Source organism: Carassius gibelio, chromosome B9 (assembly GCF_023724105.1).
Source record: "Carassius gibelio isolate Cgi1373 ecotype wild population from Czech Republic chromosome B9, carGib1.2-hapl.c, whole genome shotgun sequence".
Lineage (NCBI taxonomy): Eukaryota > Metazoa > Chordata > Actinopteri > Cypriniformes > Cyprinidae > Carassius > Carassius gibelio.
In genome coordinates, this window is record NC_068404.1 from 5095564 (window position 1) to 5101591 (window position 6028).

Below are 6028 nucleotides of genomic sequence, written 5' to 3' on the forward strand. Positions count from 1 at the left end.
TGTAATGGTTCTGATGGTTCCATTACAAGTTTGTATTGGTATTTATTAAAACAAATTTAATGGTTTCCGTTGGTTTTGTAATGGTTCTGATGGTTCCATTGCAACTTTGTACTGGTCTTTATTTGCATATATTTAATAGTTTTCGTTGCAGTTTTATATTGGTTCTGATTTGAATGTTTAACTGATAGCTGGTAATTAGGCCATTAATAAGTAAATAATTTAAATTATTAATACAAACTGTACACAGGTTTTGTCAAGAATATAATGTTTTTATTTATTTAAACTTCATACCAACCTTTCAATAGCAAACAGTTCAGGTTGTTTTGCAAAGAATTAAGAATATGCACCTAAAATCAAAATTATTCACAGAATACTCAACATAGCTGGAATTAACACAAAACCTTGACATTACATTTTATTTTAATTATTGTTATTCATTAATGCATTATAGAAATGCAGGAACTATGAACTGTTTTTGTGGCTTGTAGCTGTCTCAGACCTGCAAAAAAAAAAAGAAAAAAAAAAAGGGACAATTTATTAGGACAATGTACCACATTACCAGTATGTGAGATTATCCATACATATATTTATATGGCAGTCTCAAAAAAGTTATTGATTTTTCTTTCATGCCTAAAATCATTAGGATTTAAAAAAAGAAAATGTTCCATAAATATATTTTGTAAATTCCCTACCATAAATGTATCAACTTATTTTTTTATTAATAAAATGCTTTGCCCTGGATTTGAAATATTTTTCACAATATTTAGATTTTTTAGCACCATCAGATTCCAGGTTTTCAAATAGTTGTATCTCAGACACATATTGTCCTCCTAACAAACCATACATCAATGGAAAACTTATTTAGTATTATTATTGAAATAAAAATCTAAAAAATAAAATAAAAACAATTACCCTTGTAACTGGTTTTGTGGTCCAGTTTCACAAATATGCTTGAATAATTACATTATCTACTTTTTATGGTACATAGTCTCTATTCACTTCGAGTCATATTAGATAAGAGGTTGTAGCAATTCCATTCTGATATGGATATGCAAACACTTACCACTGACAGTTTTATCTGGTTTATGTCACTGATCTCCTCAGCCAGGTATTTCCATACACTTAGGAGGCGTTTATTTCCTATAAGGTGTGACCTTTTTTCTTCAGCTTCTGAGACAGACACTCTTGTTTTGAACACACACACACACATACACACGCACACACACACACACACACACACAAAAATTGAAATTCAAGAACTGATGGACTAATCTCAGACTTTAAATCTGACCACTCTCAAGTGGAAATTAAGTAGCATATGTGACCTGTGCTGGCAAAGTTAGTCACAATGAGCAAAAATCAGTTGAGGTTATTTTCTCATTAAAAAGTCCTTCAAAATGATGTATAACTGTATATATATATATATATATATATATATATATATATATATATATATATATATATATATATAAAAAATGACTGAGCTACACCCGTTTGAAGTTGAAAGAGTTGGCAAAGTCAACTCTTTTCTATTTTCTAAAGGTTCCAAACCAAAATCACTGAGCAACATTGCATCTTTTCCTGCAGTTCTTTTCTTAATAATAATTCACTTTTTTATTTTACATCCGAACAAAAGCATTCAAGTAAGAAAAACTAATAATCAAATGTAAAATCCCTTTATTCATTACAAATAAATTAATTATTAAAACTATAAAAGCAGTTCAGTTAGTCATTCTGTGTATACAGGTGCTCGTCATATAATTAGAATATCCTAATTTCAATTCAAAAAGTGAAACCTGTATATTATATTCATTCATTACACACAGACTGATATATTTATTTATATCTGACAACTAAGGAAAATCCCAAATTCATTATCTTAGAAAATTAGAGTATAACTTAAGACCAATACAAAGAAAGGATTTTTAGAAATCTTGGCCAACTGAAAAGTATGAACATGAAAAGTATGAGTATGTACAGCACTCAATACTTAGTTGAGGCTCCTTTCCCCTGAATGACTGCAGCAGTGTGGTGTGGCATGGAGTCGATCAGTCTGTGGCACTGCTCAGGTGTTATGAGAGCCCAGGTGTCTCTGATAGTGACCTTCAGCTCTTCTGCATTCTTGGGTCTGATATATCACTACTCAGCAGCAGTACAGTCCTTTTTGAAGCGAGACACTTCTGGTTCTGTCTGTTCAAGAGTGGCTTGACACAAGGAATGCGAAGCTGAAACCCATGTCTTGCATACGTCTGTGTGTAGTGGTTCTTGAAGCACTGACTCCAGCTGCAGTCCACTCTTTGTGAATCTCCCCCACATTTTTGAATGGGTTTTGTTTCACAATCCTCTCCAGGGTGCAGTTATCCCTATTGCTTCTACACTTATTTTGTACTACATCTTTTCCTTCCCTTCTCCTCTCTATTAATGTGCTTGGACGCAGAGCTCTGTGAACAGCCAGCCTCTTTAGCAATGACCTTTTGTGTCTTGCCCTCCTTGTGCAAAGTGTCAATGGTCGTCTTTTGGACAACAGTTAAGTCAGCAGTCTTCCCCATGATTGTGTAGCCTACAGAACGAGACTGAGAGACCATTTAAAGGATTTGCAGTTGTTTTGAGTTAATTAGCTGATTAGAGTGTGGCACCAGGTCTCTTCAATATTGAACCTTTTCACAATATTCAAATTTTCTGGGATACTGAATTTGGGATTTTCCTTAGTTGTCAGTTATAAACATCAAAATTAAAAGAAATAAAGATTTGGAATATATCAGTCTGTGTGTAATGAATGAATATAATATACAAGTTTCACTTTTTGAATGGAATTAGTGAAATCAACTTTTGGATGATATTTTAATTATATGACCAGCACCTGTATTTATCAGGATATATATATATATATATATATATATATATATATATATATATATATATATAACTGTAATTTGAATGTCGGATTGAAATGAACACTGTTATTAGAGTAGTTAATTGTTAGCATAAGTGCGGCTAATAATAATAATTAAAAAAAATAATAATTAGCATGTTTTTGTGTTTTGCTTTTGTACTGAAATTGGTACTGTGACAACACTAATAGCTAGACCTCGATTAATGTGCTCAGGTGCACTGCAGGTTGGAGCAAAACTCTGCATGTAAGTGGACCTTAAGAGACAATGATGAGATCTCCTGCAATATGTTCTGAGCATGCACTATAAAGAGACAGAATGACTTACAACACTGGTGTCCAGTCCTGGGCTGGAGGACCACCGTTCTGCAGAGTTTCTGCTGATCCTTGATCAGCTGCTCAGGTCTGCTTAACTGGGGTTGGAGCTAAACTCTGAAACAAGAGAAGACAACCAATATTATGAAGTTAAAAAAAAAAATGATTCAGAAATATGCACAACGTTTGAAAATGCACAAAGATGAGAAAAAAGCTGTGTTTAATGAGAACTTTCCACTGAAGAATAAGAAGCAATATTAAGTCACAGATGCATTTTTATTAATTCTTATTAATTTTGTTTAAATATGTTACAGTAACCTTGTGCTTTATCAATGATTTTCAGTTTCTGAAATAGAAAAGATCTATCAGTGCTGAATGGGATCATACATACATCATATGTAATGATATTTAACAAGAGTTCTAACACTGTGTCGTCACTGGACAGAACAACAAAATACAACAGAGCCTTTTATAATCAATGATGTTCTCTACACTGGATGCGGCACGAAACAACAAATCACAGACGGTGATCTGATGCCTTTTCCTATTTATGATGTACTGACACAAAGTTTAAATGATTTTTAACAGTCACTTTTGTGTGAGAGTGTGTAGCTTGGAGATAGAGATTTTTTTATGTTTCTGAAATAAGTCTCATGTACACTAAGAAAACTGCATTTATTTGATCATAAATAAAAATGGTAATGTTGTAAAATATTAGTACAATTTCAAATAACTGCTTTATATGTGAATATTTTGTACAATTTTATTCTTGTTTTCACAAAGCATGATTTCTGAAGGATTGTGTGACACTTGAGACTGATGCTGAAAATTCAGCTTTGATCGCTTATTAAAACAAACTTAAATAGAAAATAGTTATTAAAAAAATGGTAATTTCACAATTTAACTGTATTTTGATCAAATAAATGCAGCAGTGGTGAGCATAAAAGATGTCTTTGAAATACATGACAAATCTGACCCTTACATTTTTGAATGGTGTATGTTTGACGAATTGCTTACTATTCATGGTTCATAATGTCTAAAAATGTTCTTCGACAGGAGATATGACTAGAGCACAGCCATCAGCATGGAAGAACCTAGGAACATAAGCACTGTCACAGAGACAACAATATTTATTATACAATGCCAGGTATAAGGCATATACTATAGCAGAGGTGAAATGCAGAAAAGAAAAATAATAATTCACATAATATATAATTTATATAATCATTTACAATAAATATATATATATTTTAGTTTTACTTAGTAATGCTCCTACAGCGTGGACATCAAAATGTGTATGTTTTCATCCTCTCTGTCAGCAGCTCCCTTCAGAAATGTTAAAATCAGGAACTTCTCCTGCGTCATAGAGGTTTTTTTCTGGCACTTCTGAAATCACAGAACAAGTTTGTATTTATGTGTTTACCATGAAAGATCAAAACCTGAAGGTTTCAGTCCATTTTCACGCTCTATGTAAGTGATGTAAAGTTATCCGGTTACGTTAGTGCACATTTTAGGATTAAACAGTGCATACTTTTAGGGTTAAATTAATTTGGTTACTTCCATTCATCCATTGATCTATATGGAGAGAGAGAGAGAGAGAGAGCTCATCTACACACAAGATGACATTAAAAGCCCAAACTTAATAAATAAGAGCTCATGTCTATCGTTACCTCTTGTAGTTAGCCTTACCTTTGAGATGCTAACGGCCTTTTTCTGACGACGCTAAACCATTTCTATGAAGTAAATATTAAACGAAAGTGTATAATTTACATGAAATAAAGTGTCAGGAACACTTTAATGTACTATTTGTGTAATTTAATAGACTAAACTTACCTAAAAAAAAAAGTGAAACCACATTGAGTGTCAGCGATCAGCTGCTTGACGGTTGGGCTGCCGCCTCGTTTCCATGGTGACGTCCTCCGCTCCAGTTCTGCGCGCGCGCACATTACAGCACGTGGAAGTCACGCAGAATTTCACTGTTATTTCACATCTATTTTTGGGCTAAATTTGGACCAAATCCGACAGACAAAACAAATACCAACTTTTCAAGTCAATTTTGAAGGCCATGACCAGTCGAGTTGATTTAAAAAAAAAAAAAAAAAAAAAAAAAAATTAAATGAATTAAAAATAACCTTTCCAAATGACGTATGGTGGCAATCCAAGACAATACATACCACCAATAGAAGAAAGCAATTTACCAATAGAGACCCACAGGGACCATTACTGTGACCATTACAACCAACATAATTCCCATTATAACCATTAAAACCATTACAAATTTTGTAATAGTTTCTATTGTTTGTGTGTTCATTTTTTTTCAGCAGTAGCCTACCCACTAAGACCATTACAGTTTTCCAAAGAAACCACTAAATTTATTGGAGTCATAATGGTTTCTACTGGTGTCCAGTAGATACCACTAGAAGTTTCTAAAGGTGTTCTATTGGTCCTTAATGGTATCCAATAGACAATACACGCCACCAATAGAAGAAAGCAAATTACCAATAGAGACCCACAGAGACCATTACAGTGTCCATTAAAACCATTAGAATTCCAATAAGAACCATTAAAACCATTACAAATTCTGTAATGGTTTCTATTGTTTTTTTCAGCAGGGTTATGTCGGATAGCTGGTTTCTTGAAACAATATGAACTTCTTCTTTATTTTATTTATTTATTTTCATTTTTGTATGATGATAATTCTGTTTATGAAGTTTAGTTTGATGATTTTATTTATGAATAGGGTGTGTGGTTAGCTCCTAGTTATGTCCTTGTTCAAGCTCTTGTTCTGTCCAGGCAGGACTATTGCAATGCTCTCTTGGCAGT

At 33.0% G+C, this 6028-nt stretch overlaps 1 long non-coding RNA gene across 3 annotated transcripts; it reads right to left on the reverse strand.

The window, feature by feature from the left end:
• Positions 1-248: 248 nt before the first annotated feature.
• On the reverse strand, positions 249-5818 carry LOC127965103 (uncharacterized). Of its 3 annotated transcripts, XR_008155250.1 has the most exons (6): positions 5039-5818; positions 4482-4591; positions 4223-4314; positions 3219-3322; positions 1064-1184; positions 249-499 (listed from the first exon to the last, which is right to left on the reverse strand). It is a non-coding gene; the product is annotated as an uncharacterized LOC127965103 (long non-coding RNA). The 3 variants fall into 3 exon arrangements; XR_008155251.1 differs by having other exon boundaries at positions 4223-4299; positions 4482-5818; XR_008155249.1 differs by having other exon boundaries at positions 4482-5818.
• Between the last annotated feature and the right edge of the window lie 210 nt (positions 5819-6028).